The sequence below is a fragment of the Haemaphysalis longicornis genome, unplaced genomic scaffold (genome assembly GCF_048455015.1).
Source record: "Haemaphysalis longicornis isolate Haplotype H1 unplaced genomic scaffold, Haemaphysalis longicornis Haplotype H1 scaffold_11, whole genome shotgun sequence".
Lineage (NCBI taxonomy): Eukaryota > Metazoa > Arthropoda > Arachnida > Ixodida > Ixodidae > Haemaphysalis > Haemaphysalis longicornis.
In genome coordinates, this window is record NW_027526214.1 from 61,614,168 (window position 1) to 61,630,490 (window position 16,323).

The window sequence follows — 16,323 nt, forward strand, 5'->3', positions numbered from 1 at the left end:
CGTTTTCCGTTATAACACCGGTTGTCCGAGGAAAACAATTATTCTGCCGCCGGACGCGCTATTCACCGTTGAAAGAGGGAATGCGAGATAGCCGCGCTCGGGCCGGTCTCATTTCGAACACCAACTGCCACAAGAATACGAATTTTCTGTTGCCGGTCGCTTGCCGTGCTTCGGCTGAACACCGCTTCCCGAAGGAAAAACGAATGCCCTAAACTCGTACTGGGGCCGTTCTCTTTCTCTACATCGGCAGGCAAAACTGAACTGAATATTTGGCAGCCGGGTAGCTGCCGTTGTGCGTCTGAACAGGGCCAGCTGGACAAATACCGAAGCGCTTCTTGCCAAATGTTGGCCGCTCATCATATGATCAGTGGCTGCCAGAACCTGGACGCTGGGAGGATATGCCAGAAATCCGCCATAGACGGGCGAGTCTTGGGACACACTTTCTATGCCGCCTGGGCGTGGTGGTTCTCAAATAGGGACGCGCTAGTAAGGTTTAAAGAAGGCACAACTCGCTATTAAAAACAAACACGTTCGAGCTGACTGCTTCATAATGTTGGTGGCGGCCTTCAGAACGCTACCGACCAGGGCACCAAGCTTGATCCGAAGTAACATCTACAGAAGTAAGAAGGTGCACTCCGCCTTTGAAGCGTATTACACACTGATTGGACATAACACAGATAGCAGCAATAGGAACCCATCCACGATGTCCAAGGCTATGAGGAGAAGTGTCTTGAATGTAACGTCCTCTTATCCTGACGCCTCGGGGATGTATCTCTCTCTCTCTCTCTCTCTCTCTCTCTCTCTCTCTCTCTCTCTCTCTCTCTCTCTCTCTCTCTCTCTCTCTCTCTCTCTCTCTCTCTCTCTCTCTCAAAAACAATGTTCGAGCAAGTAGCGTCTCCGTCTGGTTTCTACATGGGCAGTAAGAGGTAGACAGTTAAGTTCCACAAAGATAATGAAATCACGAGGTTGAGCAACCTAAATGAAGTTTACTGTGTGGTACCTTAGTTTTTGCGGCGAGAGCCCACACTGAACCAGTAATAAATTGCAATACTGTTGGCGCCGTCACCAGCCTATATGCGAATGTGTGGTGACCTTGACTGCAGCCGCGCTCATTGCGCCACTTGGCCAATGTCATGTCATACAGCGCACCCTACAGTTGTATGCCTACGCTCTGCGCGCCAAACCCATTAGTGCTAACGCTTCCATTGTTTCCATTGTTTACCCCGCTATCATTCCCGGTATAGAGATATTGCACAAAATTTAGGATCAGATAACTCATTTTCAAAGGTTATAATCCCTGAATAATTGGCATTGAATTTTGTCTTCAGCCAACTGCAACGTACGGCCCATTATACGTCAAATGTCCACCGTGGAAAAGTTGCTAGTGGGTAACATAACACCGGTTTTCTTCATTCTCGAGCACGCTTCATTGCATACCCGCTGCGGATCGCAACATTTGATAAGAACCAATAGGCTCGTTATTGAAGGATCCCAATTCTCCAACATAAAGGAATAACCGCATGCAGCAATGGCGACAAGCGACGCGAAAAACGTAACGCAGTGGGTACAACAAACAGTCTGGCCGACAACTAGAAGCAAAAAAAAATGCATTGCCACCGATTCTCTCCGACGTCGTTGCGGCCACTCGCTGTGGGCTGCTTCTCGCAGGGAAAAAGCCCGCGACGGCGTCAGCCCGTCGCCGGCTGCACTAACCGCCGCCAGCGGCCTGTGTAAAACATTTTCGCTTTGCTGTGTCGCCCACAATATCTGTTGGCTGTACCCATTGAGTGAGGTTTCTCCAGTCACTCATCGCCTTAGACGCATGAAGTTACCTCTTACGAGTGGGTGGCATAATCACCGAAAAGTCCCTTTTCCGTCGATTCTTCCCTAAATCAAAACGCAAAAAAAACTGTCTGCACATCATTTGGGTTTGCTGATGTACATGCGGCGGTAACTAAAATTATTGTAATTTTAGTGACTACCAAACGCTACAAACGCTCCCATTACTCAGCCTAGTGTACGCAATTATTTCAGCCATGCAGGTATCCACAGCTACTGCACGGCAGCCACTCTAACCCTGGCCGCAGAGCTAAGAGTGCAGGGTAGCGCTTCCGCTACTCGCGCGACCCTGCTTCTTACCTGCGGAAGTATTCGGCTAAAGGATACCAACCCATCACGAATCAAAGGGATTGAAATGATGCAAGAATCGATGCTATTTGCACGCGGGTACAAAATCTGTCCTTAGAATATAAGCAACGGTAAAAATGAGTCACGAAAACGTTAGGACTAATCGCTTCCGCGGACCGAAGTTAGAGAGCAACTCTGCTTCGTTAAGTACACAAGACAAGAATACTAGGTGAACTATTGGCCTACCTCTACTTCCTGCCAGCGGTCGGCGGAAGTATCTACCGTCCGGTAGATACATCCAAGGTAGTCATGGCAGCGAAAGATCCCAAGTTAAAGGAGCGAAGCCTGAGTAGGCCGCGAATACAGAGCGGCCAACACGGCTCCTGCGCTGCCCAGTGACTGCCTTTCGGATTGCCTTTCGCAAGCGGCTACCGGACAGTAATTCCGGGTAGTACAAAGGTGCGCGGGTCCCATATGATCCCGTGTTGATAGACGCAAAATGGGCTCGGTGCTCCCGATTGTTTCGGGACATTGTCACCATCCCATCCCCAACGTGGCCGATCTCTTCCAGGCGATCAAGTTGGCATTAAGGCTAAAGTATTTGCAGCGCTAAATACGTTTAGAGCGCCGACGATAGTGCCTGGGCGGTGGCAACGCTCTGCCACTCGCTGGTTCACTGATCGAAAGTCGTATGAAGGGAAATTTTTAGTAAAACTTCTAGTTTTTACTAACACTTTAACACAGCAGACGATCAGACAATAAGAGTGACGCAATTGGCGATGATCGCGCTTGAAAACGCCAGCGAGACCGGCGCACCGCAGGCTCATCTTATGCGGTGCGCCGCTCTTTTGCGTGTCTGCGGACTATGCATGTACTTTTATTAAACTGTGCTCATTTGCGTCACCCTTACGAATACATGGTGAAGCGTTAGCTTGCCGCTTTGTAGCGTGTCTCAGTGACAAAATGCAGCGAGCGTCGGAAGCGAGAAATCCGTTTTGCGATTCCGAAATAATTATTCGTAAAACGAAGTGGTTGGGCGAACTGAGATGCCGCTGGCTTTCCTTCTTTGCTCTCACTCGGATTATTATCTACTTGCGTCATATATTCCCCTTTCGCAATTAATAGGCTACAACAAGGATCAGCAACGTTTTGAATTGCAGGGCCGAGTGGCATGCAGCCGACACGGCGCTGCGCCGCACGGCAAATCTGGTGTGAGGCGGGTGGGGGCTCTGAATGCAAAGAGAAAAAATTCAGCAAATTGGCATCAATACTTGACAGTAATCTGGCGAAGTGTGAAAATGTGGGACAATTCATCTGAAAGCGGCCAATTCTCGGGTCTTGTCATGTCTAACTCTATTTAAGAACAAAACTGGCGTGTCGCAGTTTTGATTGTTAGCCGCGACCCCATGACTTGAACATAACCAACAGCGTCAGTGATAATTGTGTGTCATGTAAATATTCGAGGCCCGCGCCGTGTATGCGGCTGTGCTATGTTATGCAAATATAGTAGTAAACATCTCTACAGGCAGTGTGCGTGAGATTTGGTGCTTGTTTTGTGTACTTTATTAGCGCCTAATTGGTTTAATTGATGCTATTGCTTCACCTACTCGCCAGTATACATGCACCCTTCCGTTCATTAATCGTGCGGCGTAAAACGCTACGCAATATTTATTTAGTATGCGAAAATACCAAACAAATTTTCTAGGTGTTTTCGAGGCGGGGTTAGGCCACTAGTGTAATTAGAGTCGCCTGTGCAATTCTTGCTTTCTCTTGCATGCTCTCGCTTAAGCAACATTTCGACCTCAGCCTATAGGATGAGTAATGTTTCATGTTTATGCTACTCGCGAAGTTTCCTTTGTCGACCGCACGACAGAAGAAAGAGCGGTAATTGTCGTCAGGAAGTTAGACCAACCGACATGAAGATACTGTCTCACACCACGACGACCGCCTGAGCTCGTTCAAAGGAACGTCAAAATATCGCCTTGTTTTAGCGGGTAATGTTTTGTTTAGCCTCTTCAACTACTTGAAGGAGCATTATCATATAGTATGCAGTAATCTAAAGCGCCTCAAAGCGATTAAACAAAGTACAACAAACGTCCACTGTGATTGTATTCAAACCACATGGAGGGTGGCGAGGGTCGTTTGCTCTTGTACAGCCCAGATGTTTAGGACACGAGGGGGCTCTGCATGTCGCCATTTTGCTACGAGCTGTCGAGGTGCGTGGACGTACAGAGCGTGGCGGAGGCATCGACGAAGAAAACGGATAAGCGTTTGAAATTTATTATCCTTTTCTTAGAGTCACCAGGTTTTAGAGATGTAGTTTTAAGCAATAGGGTTAGTTGAAGGAGCGGTAGTCGATAGCGCAGGGAAGTGACCGAATCAGATGTGTTGCGCGATTGTTGCACGTGGCGGTTTGAAAGTGGGATAGTTGGGGATTCTTGTTAGTACTTCGTCAATGAAAAATTGATGCTGACGGTAAGAATCGCACGTGGGGGCTTACTTTTAGATTGGCTGAGAGCGCGCGAGAACAAGGCAGTTAAGTAAGTCAGAATTGTGCAAGACTTGGACGGGCAGTACCATGCCTCAGAAGAAGAAGCAGGGTGTGGTGTGCAAGGGGTGCGAGCAGGAATACCCGTTCTAGGAGATGAGGTTCGATTCGGTCGACGACGCAGAAGGGCAGGACTACAAGTGCAGAGTGTGTGTACTAGCGTCGCGCCTCGACCGGCTCAAGGAAGAAAAGAAGCAACTCAGGATGGAGATAGGCGAGCTACAGGAGGAGCTCAAATATGAACAAAGGCAGTCGAAACGAGGTTGGCGCAAATGGAGGTCAAACTAGCGACGAAGGCTGACATCACAAGAAAAGACTTATGTCACGAGGCGGGTTTGTCGACAGGGATTGACCCCGAGAAGGAAAATGAGGATGACAAAGACGCCACTCTGGAAAACGATCCCGTACTGGCGCTGACTCAGCCGGTGTGGGAGCAGGTAGCCGTGCCCGTGGGCGGCCAGGAAAAGGAAGAAAGGCGCATGGTGATTGTGGTGGGGGACTGCAACATGCGCTACTCAGAAATGGACATAAGAGGACGGGTGAGAGAGGACGAGAGAGTGCAGGTTGGCGTTTCTCGGGGCAGACGGTCAGAGTAGTGTTAGAAAAGCAAAGAATCAAATGTGGGAAAATATGCGGGGGCAGAACCTTGTGATTATCGCCGGAGGACACAATGACGTTCGCCAGGGAAGGGGTGCGGGAGTGCGCAAGCAACTGGAAAAGGGGTGAAGGAACTTCGGACGCTGTGCCCACAATGATCCCTGGTCGTGAGCACACTACCAGGGATCATTGGGAGAGGGGTGCATGTGGAAAGGGAAGTTAGTTGTAATGGTAAAACGAGACATACGGGAGCTGCGCAAGGAGCTGAGTTTCGCTTTCGTAGACATCAACAGGGATGTCCGATGGGTGGGCCGGAGAAGGGCGTTCCAGCGTGACGGAGTGCATTTCTGTGGGCAGGTGGGAGCAGCCATCGGAAGACGACACGCGGCGCGAACTGTGGCTCTTTAGGGGTCCATAGGCCTTTGCGAAGATGGCATAGACAAAAGCAAAGAGCGAAGGGAGATAGCAGGGTCGGTGCGAATTGGTGCATGCAAACGAAAGGGACGACGATGGCGTGCAAAGAGAGGGGGAAAACTGAAGGTCGCATACATAAACATGCAGGGTGGCAGAAAAAGAGAGAAGAGGATGGAGATTAGTGAGGAGCTAAGCGAAAGATACCCAGGTATACGCTGTGACCGAGATGCACCTACGGGACTTGAAAGAACCTCCGGTAATCGGAGAGTATGCATGGGAAGGTTGTAACAGGACGGCTGGATTGAGAAAGAGCGGAGGAGTAGTTATGCTTATACGGCAGGAGGGTAATTGGAAGTTAGTGGAAGAAGACGGCAAAGAACATGTGTGGGTGAAAGGGACAGTGGAGGGTTGGCAGATGGCGTTAGGGGTGTCGTACCTGTGTACGGGTAAGAATAGCAAAGAACAAAAGGAAAGACGGGTGGAGTATCTAAAAAAGGGCATCGAGGATTTGAAACGTTCCGGGGAGGTACTATTGGTAGGGGCATGAACGCCCACATTGAAGATATAGACGGGTACATAGACGTCAACAGAAATCAAATGCTAGATATGTGTGAGTACCAAGAGCTGATCATAGTATATAGGGAACAAAAATGCGAGGGTCAAATAATGTGGGTGTGCATTAGGAGTCAGTTGAGTATTGACTACTGCCTTATTTCAGAGGGACTTTATGTATGGTTGGATGGAATGAGCATAGATGAGGAAGGAAGCCACAGTCTGGGCAGTGACCACAAGCGCATAAACCTGAGTTTTGGGAAACTGGGGGGCGAGAAAACGGGTCGACTGGGGTCGCGCACCAAGCTAAACAGCGAACAAATTGCTGCTATAGCCGAAAGCATAGAGGCTGACATAGAAATCCTGGAGAAGAGTAGAAAAAGACACGTTCATCATAACTATGCAGGAAGAAATAGTCAAGGCAGAGGGGCCCAATCGATGGAGAGGAAAGAAAACACCCAAAAGCTGGTGCAACAAAAAAATCATGGATGCGATACAGAGGCGTAAACAGGCGTCTAGAGAGCACAGGCAGGCCAAGAGGGAGGCAGGCAGCAGGAAGAGGTGAACCTACAATGGGAGCATTATAAGCAAATGAAACAGGAAGTGCGGCAATTAGTGCAGGCGAAAATAAAGGGGGACAGCGAGAGATGGGTGGTGCAAATACGAGAGATGGGTAGAGACGCGCCGAAAAGGTTTTGGAACCATGTGCAGGCATTAGAGAAACACACGAATCCCACAGAAGGCGGTACTATAGAAAACGAGCAGGGACAGTTTATCGGGAGAGAGGAAGCATTGTCATACCTACACAAAATCATCACGAAGAAGTTTGGTAAGGTGGATGAAGAGGCCCCGCAGTGACACAAATACTGCGGTAGGCACAGATAGGATACCGACGGAGTTAATTAACCAGTTCGGACTAAAGAGCCAGGAAAAACTACTTCAAGTCATCAGAACAAGAATAGAGAAAAGGCAATACCGGCTGCGTGGCAAATGAGCAGGATGAACTTAGTGTACAGGGGCAAAGAATTCAGGACCAACCTGAGCTCGTATAGGCCAGTAACCGTCACGTCAGTGCTGTACAGGTTAGCAATGCCTACAGTGAAGTTAGAACTAGAGCAGCGGATGGAAGAAAATAGGATATTAGGGGAACTTCAAAATTGGTTTCGTAAAGACAGAAGACTAGACGACAACTTATTTGTGGTAAGCCAATGCATAGAGTCGGCGAAGATGCAAAACCCACCTTTGTGGTTAGCCTTTCTGGATATTAGAACGGCGTATGATAATGTAGACAGGGAGCGGCTATGGAGTATCCTGGAGGACGAGGGAATTGAGGCAAAATTCATTAGCTTACTGAGAGAGCCATACTGGGAGAACCAAGTGCAAATAGTGTGGGAGGGGATAACATACAAGAGGCCTGTGTACACCTACCTGTACAATAAAATAGGCCTGTATACACAAATAAAGATGTCGTCTCCCTCAACTGCTTTTCATGATCTACATGGCGGGGTTAGAAAGGAAGCTAGATGTCAGTACGCTGGGGTTCGACTTATCATACATAAAAAACGGGCAGGCGGTGGAACAACAGGTTCCGGGACTAATGTACGCAGACGGATGACATATTGATCAAGACGGACAACCGGATAGGTATGCAAAGCTTGATTGATATATGCGGTAAAGAAGCGACGCACCTAGGGCTATCCTTAGAAAAGAAAAATTGAGGATCATGGTATTTAACTACAGCGCGGAGCACAAAGCAGTATCAGTTTAGCAAGTAGAAATAATGTTGGTGAAAGAGTATAAATATTTAGTAGTATGGCTGAACTACAGCGAAGATTACACGCAAGCGCGTGAAGCGCAACTTAACACGAAAGGATGACGGAAAGCGGCCATAATGAAGCATAGAGCCCTCTTGGGATACAGAAAATACGAGGTGGTAAGAGTGTCTGGAAAGGGGTTGTAGCAGCTCGGCCGTGGCAGCCGAGGGACCTCGCCCCACCGGAGCAGTGTACCTCGTGACTGCAGATCGTCATGAGCCGTGAGCCTCGAGGCACGAGTCACGCGGCCGGTAGTTGGGATCGAGACACCGAGCCGACAGCACTGCGGTTGCACTCTCTGCCCCGCAGGATCACCGCCGGCGCCATGGCTCGCACGTCTCCGGCGCTGTTCTCGTTCTACTCTTCGCTCGGTCCTCCTCAATAAATAAAGGCGGCACCTCTTCTCACGCCCCCTTCATGGTCATGGTACCCGGGTTAACTTTCGCAAATTCGACTCTGTGCATGAAGCCAGAGACCCAAGCAGGCCTGGAGGTAAATCAGACAGCGGTAGGCAGATTGGCCTTAGGGGCCCACGGCAAAACTACAAATGAAGCGGTAGAAGGGGATATGGGCTGGTCGTCTTTCGAGCGACTTCATGGCATGGAGGACAAAAAAATGGCCGCGAGGGCGTTAAGTACCTGTATATGAGTTGCGTGGACACGCAGTTGAGAGGGAGGACCAGACAGCTGACCAAGCGGTACGGACATTCGGCAGGGGAATGTGGGGTTTACACAACAGTTAAAACCAGATAAAGGCAGCAGACACGACGAAGTGGGCACCGAGAATGGAAGCGAAAAAAACCCTGGAGACTTATAGGGCATAGAAACGGAAAATTAAGAAAGAGGGATTTTATACCAATACGAGAGGCAGTACTTTGCTCTTCGAGGCACGGGCAGGGTGCCTAAGATCCCGGGGATACACGGGCAGTTACAGGCAGGAGGATGAAACAAGTGCATGCTAAGGGCAGTGATTGGGAAACTATAGACCATATTGTCAGGAACTGCACAGAAATAAGACCACCGCGGGGTGAGGGGAAACGACGCTGGCGGAAGCTTTGAGATTTGGGGCAAGGGGGAACCTCAACTTCAATGCCATAGAGCTCAAGGAGAGGCGACCGGAGTGGTGCTGGAGGAAAATAGGGAAGGATGGGTACGCAGGCAGAGTAATCATACGGATGTGAATTTAGAACAGCAAAGGAATAAAAAACGGGGGTGGTGGCGATGATTTTAAAACAAGGTAGAGGGTGAGATGTTGGGAGGATGCAAATATAATAGGTTAGAAGGGAGTAGGTCAAGTAAGCTTAATAAAACAGGCAAGTCGGTTGCTGACGACCGTTGCGCCGATTTAAAGGGAGAGCCACTAATCATCATCATCATAACGGACCTTACAAAACTTCAGCGCCGGACCCCTATAGCTCAAGAATCGCTACACAGGCCACATAGCTCCGGAATCGGCATCCGCGCTGCCTCCGCTGTGAGGTTCGTCCTAAAAAGAACTACTTCCGCGCACGCACGCACGCACGCAAGAGCGAATATACGGCTTGCTCGCGTGTTCATGATGTAGCGCTGACGCACAAGCGTTCACACAGTTAGCGAACACACGTAGTACTGTATCGAAGAAAGTTGACGATAAGAACAGGTCCAACTTCCGTTGTTGCACGAAGCGGCTACTTGAAACCTCAACTATGAAGACACGGCGTCCACCGCCATGCCACCACTGGAATGCTCTGTGTGGCTAACTCCATGCCCATAATCAACGTAGGTGTTCAGTAAATAGACCCAGTCAAGGAGCTTCCCACCTGCTTTCTACGTCGCTTGACGTTGCTGCATTACTCAGGGCGTTTCTTCTCCCTATATGTGCGTTTTCAGTTCTCAAAAATGCTAAAGCCAGTAATTAAAACTAAAAAATGCCGTTCTCGAGCAGATTCGAACCAGCGGCTACCAGAACATGGAACCGGCGTTCTACCTCCACTCCACCTCTTTTTTTCTTTCTTTATTGCCTGCTTGGCGACAACACAAAAAAACACTGCCCAGTACACAAATCAGTAGCTCCAGCCACCATTCGGCTGAAGGGAGTGGCTTAAAACATCTAAAATTGCGCTAGAACATCTAGAATAGGTAACCACTCAGGTTTTTGCTGCATGACGCTATAAACGTCTCTTATATAAGCAACGCTTCCAATAAAGTACCCTCGCACTGTGCGAGCATCCTCTTCGGCATTTTGAACCGCCATGCGAGCTTTCCACATAGACTGCAGACTAAGTGCCATGAACTTATCATAGGGCGCACCTCCCTCAATGTTTACGGGCAAAAAGCGAATGCCATATAGCGTAATGGTCAGTCTTTTTTCAAGGTTCGTTGGAGGATGTCCCAGTGGAACACCGCATGCCAACAGCACAGAAAAATGTGCTGGATTGTTTCGAGCTTTTTGCATAATCGACAGTTTGGTGTCCATGGGTGTACCTATAGTCCTTTTTCCTGCAGCCAGGGTTCCACTCCACCTCGACGGAGGGCGTTTTCACAAAAAATAGGGATGTCAACCCTGGCTCGGAAGAAACACGACTCGCTGCTTCTATTTGTCTGTATTTGAGATGCCCACGCATTTATGTCGCCTGTTCCTCACACGCCGATCTTGCAGTTGGTCCCCATGTTGCTGTAAAACAAGTTATGTAGCCGGATTTTCTTTATTTACGTATTAAAACTATCATACATGCCTTTCTCGGCGACACAAGCCAGGTTTGTTTGGGTCGTACAGTGTTGCGCTGCCGGCTTGAGCAATAAGAAGAGCGCGGACTTAACGTCTTTCAACACCATTTTACTCAGTCGATCTGAGCTTTACAACTCGTTTTTAGCTCGATTAGGCGCGGGACAAGCGTACGTCTATCACTCTCTTCCAAAGCGGCCGCCTGCAGCGGCCCGTAAATTGGTTTCTCGGTTTGCCGCTCGCCCCCGACAAACGTTTATGCTAGATTGGGTGCGGACAACGCATTTTCCGCCTACGGGCGTCAGGGGGGCGCCACCGGTCGTTGTTCATCGTCTTTTAGTCGCATATTCGTCCCATGTAATATGGCCCTTACGCATGCATGCATGTTTGTCATGCACGGTGCCGCCGGCAACGTGAGTCGAAATGCCGAAAGCTACGCTGAAACCGGCGCGCAGTATTCTTTCCTCCGTGGTGTGCACCTTTTATGATGCATACCCTGCCAACTTTTTAAATTTCTTTAACGAAGCCATGCATGACAGAGGCAAAACAAAACAAGAAAACAAAAGCAAATCGTGACGCATTTTTTTTTAACTTTTTCAAGCTTGCTTTATTCATGTCACTGAACGCTGCGAGCAATGGTTACACGAAATCATACTATTGCGCGTTCAGAATGAGCGGTGGAAGCAATCGGGCGCTTGTTACACAAGGCATAATATATTATATACATACCGTATTTACCCGATTCTAACGCGCCCCCGATTCTAACGCACACCCGATTTTCCTGGCAAAAAAAACGAAAAAACTTGCACCTCCGATTGGAACGCGCACGGGACTTTGTGACCCAGACAAACGAATGCGAGAGAAATGGGCGATTTACTTCCCGAAGTAACCTCACTCATATCACTCCTCGTCGCTCTCCGTTGACCACAACATCTCAGCCTCAGTGCCTTCAAGCGCGTTCGCGATGCCACACTTCGGAACGAACGTTCTACCATGGCCTTTGGCATCCTGGCCCACGCCTCGCACGCCCATCCCGACAGCTTCTCCAGAGGTGCACGCTTCAGCCGACTGCTCGCTTTGAACAAGTTGGAGCCGCTGCTACCATTGCGGTTAGCAAGCGCGCGAGTGAAACGATTTGACGGTTTGTGTGAACTCCGATATGAAAGCCTAGGCCCCTAGGCTTGCTGTGTCCGAAAAATTGTTGCTAAAATCTTTGGCACCATCTTGAGATGGCGATGGCGATGGGTGAAAGGAAATTTCCGCTGTTTCAGCAGTTTCGGCTTGTATCCGATTCTAACGCGCATGCGATTTTTCGGCCTATTTTTTTCGGAAAAAAAGTGCGCGTTAGAATCGGGTAAATACGGTATGTAAAAATAGCATCGCCGATTAATTGGTGTGCGTAAATGCTGGGAGTGCATCTCCACGCTCACTCCCGCACTGGGCAAGAATTAAATTGCGATTTTACTCTTCGTACTGAAGCGGAGGAGACGATGTGCAGGTGTACTCTTCACTTCTGCGGGAGCGGAACTCTGGCTCATTCTGCCCCAAACGAGAAGAGTAAGCGGTCTGTTTACTCTTCCTCCTAGTTGGGTGCGAACATTAAATCGAACTCTCCGCAGCTTTCAAGGGGAGCGCGCCAAGGCTTACAAGAGTACAATCACTGTTGTACTGTTTAAATACTCCCCCGATTTCATAAAGTGTAGATGAACCACTGCAACTTCTTAAGGAGAGCGGCAGATGTCGAGGGGAAGAAAAAGAAGAAAATGAATGGCGGTGGTTGTCCTCATGTACCGCGGTACGCATGTTCGACGGCCACACGTGCCTGATTCCTGGGTCCTGGTATGATTTATATGTGTTTTTGATTTTAATATACCTTTCAGTCGATAGTAAGCGCTGGTATCGTTTCCCTGTGTCTGGAGTTGTCCTTGGTGCCGTCGCTGCTGTCGCCCCTGTGTCTGTTTGCACTTTACTTTCACTCATGTGTGCTTTTATTCACTTGGAATGCATTTTACCGGGCACTTAAGGTCATGAATTAAGTGCATTCAGTCCCTGAATAACCGCCTTCAGTGAATTATAAATATGTTTTGACAGAGATTTGTAACGAATTGAGGGTATATTCTGAATAAATATTTTATTGTACGTATGTGGTATTTATGCCATTATCATTCCACAAAAAATGCAGTTATATTATATTTCGAATATATTGGGAGTGTAATTATATACTTCCCCATATTTTTTCGGTATTCATTTATTTAATAAAATACTCTCAAAACCCTAAGGCGTTACAGATAGGAGTGTTTAACATTTCATACAATATTAGTTCCAGCCGTTTTGGATAATTTAGGATCCGGAATGCTGGCGTAGTAGGCGGGGAGGTGCTTCCAGTCTTCGCAGGTCTTGGGAATGAACGAGTGAAAGTAAGGCTTTGCGCGACAGGTTGGGACCCCTACCTTGAACCTGTGATCGTTACTTGCGGAGTTGCACGATGGAGGAGAAATGAGAACTTGTTTTAAAATGGGGTAATAAAGTAAAACTTACGAAAAAGGCACAAGCGCGCAATTTTCTTTCTAGCAGGAAGGTCACTGAGTAAAAGAAAAGATGTAATTGACATCATGCTAGTGGTCCGTGAGTAGTTTGTTACAATGAATCGAGCAGCCCGGTTATGAATTGCTTCGAAGAATGTAGACAACACCACCCTATGAGTGTCCCAAACCAATGCTACATACTCCAATTTTGATCTAACAAGCGTTTATATAGTAAATGCTTTAAAGACTCTGGAGCAAGAGGAAAATTACCGCGTAAGAAGCCAAGCATGCGATTAGCATTATTAGTAACCGAATTAATATGTTCATTCCATTGAAAATTATTGCTAAGGTGAACGCCGAGGTACCTTTAAGAAGCGACAGAAGATAAATGTACATTATTAGGTTCGTGCGGAAATGGGTAAGGCGGGTTATACTGCTTGACGCAAGAAGAAAGTCTCATTATTTTACATTTGTTAACGTTAAGTTGCATCCGCCAATTATTGCACCAAGATATTACGGGAATAATGTCGCACTGGAGAGAGACGGTATCCTCCGGGTTAGTTATTTCACGATAAATAACGCAATCATCAGCAAAAAGTCTAATTGTACAAGAAATGTTGTTAGGAAAGTCAATAATATACATTAGGAAGAGTAAGGCACCCAACACAGAACCCTGCGGTACTCAAGATGTTACGTGTTCCAACGGTGAATTACAATTGCTAGCACTTAGGTATTGTGGTCGCTAAGACAAAAAACACTCTATCCATTTCAGTAAGCTTCTTTCTATGTTAAGTGCACTAAGTTTTAGCAAAAGAAGTTCATGGTAAACTGAATCGAACGCATTTAAAAATCTAAAAAATGCAATCAACAATGCCGGTTTGTTATGGAAAATTAATTAGTGAAGACTAAAAGTTGCGTTTCACATGAAAAATACTTTCTAAAACCATGCTGGTGGTTATAAAAATTGGTTGTCTTTGAGGAAAGTTATCAAATCAGAATGGATTACGTTTTCAAGCAGTTTGCAGGATATACTTGCGAGTTTAATGGTCCTATAGTTGAAAGGGTCGGAGGGATCACCTTGCTTCTGAACAGGCACCACCCTTCCCGCCTTGCAGTCACTCAGCAGCACAGAAAACTGCAAAGAGTGCGAGAACAACTTTGACAATATTAGGGACGAGTATGTTTCTGTTAGCTTCAAGAATTGCGCAGTTATACCGTCAGCACCAGAGGAGGATACCTTTAGATTTTGAAATAATTTACTAATGCCGACCTAATGAGCACCAAATGGGCCCATAGCCGGGAAATGCACATTGTCAACGTTGGGTAACACAGTAGAAACACGATTGCAAAAAGAAAAAAAGAACAAAGGCATTTTACAAGGCAACGCAACACTCATTCAGTGGTATCACACTATCGCCATGATCACACAATTGGATCATGTCTTTTTAAAACCATTCACTTTTGACCAAAATTTGCGAGGGTTAGTATGCAGCAAAGCGGGCAAAATTTTAGCAAAAATGTCAGGTTTTGCTTTAAGAAGCGCATGCTGATATTCAACGTTTACATTCCGATAGGCTGACCACTTGCGCTACTCTCAGATAATACTGCACTTCGGTACAACCGTTTCTTTTTACTGCGCAGCCGGTTAAGAGAGGAGGTGAACCACGGAGGGCAGAAAGATGATCTTATTGTGCGTAGGGGAATAAATCTATTAATGAGGGATTCAACAGCGTTGTGAAATATTCTCCAGTTTTTTCTACAGGGTTTAAAGAAATGCTAGGCAGATAGGACTCGCTAAAACTTTCTATTTCTACATTGATTCCGGCCACGTCTGCGCATTTATAATCTCCTAAAGTTTTAGCCGGAGCGGCTTGTTTTGATGCTGTGACATCATAAGTAAAATAAAAAATACTATGATGGCTTATCCCAGAAAGATGATGAAGAGAAGAAGTTCTTATAGGGTTGTGGTAAGCATCAAGTCCACCAAACGCGAGGAAGTAAGAGTGACGCGTGAAGGTTCTATCACTATTTGGGTGAAGTGAAAGTCATTACAAAGATTAAAAAACAAATTTTCTTCACGGGTGCGAGAGGTAGCATGGTTAACACTACCGATCAAAGCGATATCAGGAAAATTAAATTCCCCTAATAAAAAATAGGTGCAGCAGGGTATCGAAAAACTATATTGTTTAAACATCATACAACGTATCAGAAAAATCAGAAGACGAGCTCGGTGGACGGTAACAGGCACACAAAATAACGTCATTATGACCGAAACGTACGCAAGCGCGAAGAAATTTTAAAGATGATGTAAAGTTCGGGCTCCTTATTTATTCAATAAAAACCGCAGGTGGCTTATGTATCGGTGTCGCCTCCGCTTCTAGGTGCTATCTTGTGTCCCGTCCTTTTGTGTGTCAAAAGACGGGGCGCTTAGCCTGAGTACCTCTGTCACGTCGGAGGTGGCTGGGTCGTTCGTCATGACAAGCTGACGGGAAGCCGAATGCTGGTGTCCCTTAGTGTCGAAATAGCGCGCGGTGTAAGTTTGGAGAATCTGCGACGCCGGCGTCGGCGCTGGTCGTTGACGGGCCGTTCACCTCGAAGATGGTCGCCTGGGCTTGCAGCGTCTCTTCCCGTGGGCAGTTGAGGCGCACGGCGGCGTCCCTTAGTCTGGGAAGGGATTAGCACAGACTCCCTCATTGTCCTGGCGCGCGCGCCGACAAGGGGGCAAGGCAGACGCGGGAGGATGTTAGCCCCGCGAAGACCACAATGGGCCTTCGGCTTGGCTTTTGAGAAATGTCGCCCGCTCAACGTAATGGTGTGTCCACTCCGCGCGGTCAGTGACTTCAGATCGCAGACGTCCTGTATTTGCTTATCGGGCGCATTAGGGTGCATGGGAAGCGCTTTTTGGGTGCATGAGAGAGAGTGTTGGGTCACATGGCCGCGAGTGGGGACATGCGTAGGTTAGGCTGGCCGGTGTGACCGATCAATGGCTCATATTAATTGTTTTGAAAGGGTTTTTGCTGTTTCTTGAACGTGCCTTTAGGAG